At 37.9% G+C, this 2,499-nt stretch overlaps 1 pseudogene; it reads left to right on the forward strand.

The window, feature by feature from the left end:
- Window positions 1-354: 354 nt before the first annotated feature.
- Window positions 355-2,016, forward strand: LOC122479370 (annotated as a pseudogene).
- The last annotated feature ends 483 nt before the right edge of the window (window positions 2,017-2,499 follow it).

Genomic DNA, 2,499 nt, shown 5'->3' on the forward strand with positions numbered 1-2,499 from the left:
CTGCAGAGAGGCTTCTAGCTCCTGTGAGTGAGGAACCATTATCCTTATGGGCCACCATCCAGGAAGTAGACTGTAAAGGAAGAAACTACTGGGGTTGCTTGGGAGGAACCGAGATTCTAGATAAGGATTCACCGAACTTTTGTGGCATGTGTTGACAAGAGGGTTTCAGAGGTTTTAGTCACTTAAAGACATAGCTAATGTCTCTGCTGAGCCAGACTGTTGGTGGTGGGGAAGAAAGTGGCCCAGATTAAGCGAACCTCAGGTCTTCTGAAAATAGTCCATCCGGAAATGCCAGTCTCTGTGCCCTTTTTCCATGGCGACCTCTAGGATGAGCTGATGCTATAGTGGCTTATCATGGCCCAGTGGACAATGTGGCTTATAAGTCATGAACTGATAATTTGGCTTTGCAGCACCCTGAGATTCTCTGTATGGTATCCAACTGCTGGAAAATGAGCCAAAGTCCTCACTGGAGCACATTATATGCCTATTCTGAAGATGGTAACCTTTCTTAAAGCACTACTCTTCGAACTTACATTATTGAATGATAAGGACTTCATAGAGACTTATGATAGCTGTTCACACATTATAAAACATCTGTCTAGGGTCTCCTAGTAGGAGGTGGAGAACTTTTGCAAGTTGCTGCTTTTCTGAAGAATAACATGACATATGCTTTGGTCCACTAGTTGGACAAACTTTATCCCCTCAAAATTATTGTAATTTCACAAGATTTGAACTTATTTTGGGGGCAAAGGATTTTTTTTACATGGGTCAAAAAAAGGACACAGAGCTAAATACAGAATTGAACCAACTGCTGGATTTACTTCTATAAGCTTGTCCATTTGGAATTTAGTTATATGCCAACTTAAAGAATTCATTGGATAGTATTAATTTTGCTTCTGTGACACATCCACAAAAACATCCATCCTGGAAAGTTAGAACATACAAAGGAAAACCTGAAGTTTCTATCACTGAAAATGTAAAATCCATGCATTATGATAAACAAGATATAGCAGATACAAGGCAAGTCGTTGGAACTATCACTTGTAAGTGTCATTTAGAAGGAATCATGCAAGGGACTCCTGGGTAACCCAGTGAAGTGACTGATTGGCTCAGGTCACAATCTCACAGTCAGCTGTGGAATCAAGCTCCATGTTGGGCTCTGCTCTGACAGTGTGGAGCCTGCTTAGGATTCTCTCTCTCCCTCTCTCTCTGCTCCTCCCCTGTTTTCAGGCACACATGCTCTTTCTCAAAATAAAAACACAAATGTTAAAAACTTTTTAGAAGAAATCATGCCAAATGTTACCATCAGCTTGGGTATTTCCACCAATGGATCTCCACTTCAGATTATTCTAGTTCATCCTTGTGTGACTTCTCTGGACTCTGCCATTCTTCTACTAGCATTGATGCAATGGATGATTCTATACTTAGTGGACCTTACAAATTTCCATTCACTCCTCTTTTAGAGTCATTCAGCTTATGCTACTATACTCACAGGTCCCTGTCCCACCAGTTTTGGGTTTTTATCAAATGAAATAGGAAGAAGTACAAGTAAAAATAGCAATTAATTTTAAAACTTCATGAAAGTGTGAAAAATAATTTTGAATTCTGTACAGCTCCTATACCTTATCATAATAGAATTCCAATCACACATGTGAAATGCAAAGTTGGTTTTGGCCAGCTTGAAGTGTTTTGAAAGAAAAGCTTATTGATGTGGATTATTGAACACAAGTTCCCCAAATCAATGGAAATTAGTGTTTCTGGAACTGTAACTTTGGGAGCCAAGAATCATGAGAAGCAGCCATTTGACCATATTTGCATTGAAGGCACAGCATATTTAAAGCTTCATTTCACAATCTTAGATTACACATTCACTGGTTGTTATGTGGATAAGAATTCAGTTTAAGTTTGTGCATCAGTAAAACCAAAAGTAAGTACATACCAGAAAGTAACTTCTTCAATGACATCTGGAATTCTGAAACTTCTGCTCTAGTCACATATGGATCATTACTACTATAATTATCTTATATTTAAATAGGATTTATATAACGGTAACATAGCTTAAAATAATAATAGTCTTTTATTTTTAATGTATATGCATATAATCCTTGAGTAAAAAACATCATATGAATGATTTAATTATAATAACACTTAAGTTTAATGTTCTTAGTCTGACATAGTTTGAAAGAACATTTTAAAGACTAATGTCTATTTTGCTACTCTTTGATTTTACTCAAATATAATCCACTGCACAAAACAGGAGCTATTCATTTTAGGCTTATTTTAGACTAGTCCTGGGTCACCCTTCCCTTCCCTATGGTAGATGTAGCTAATCAGTCACAGCCTTCTTTCTCTACTGAGTCTTCCTGGATATGGGCTCAGGCTCCTTATCATTGCAGAACTGAAGGCAGTCACTCTGATGGATTGTAGATGATGCGCAAGATAAACTCTTTGCTCTTTCAAACCTGAGTAGTAAGCTCCTAGCACAATGTGTTGTTACAG

Source organism: Prionailurus bengalensis, chromosome A1, assembly GCF_016509475.1.
Source record: "Prionailurus bengalensis isolate Pbe53 chromosome A1, Fcat_Pben_1.1_paternal_pri, whole genome shotgun sequence".
NCBI classification, from domain to species: domain Eukaryota; kingdom Metazoa; phylum Chordata; class Mammalia; order Carnivora; family Felidae; genus Prionailurus; species Prionailurus bengalensis.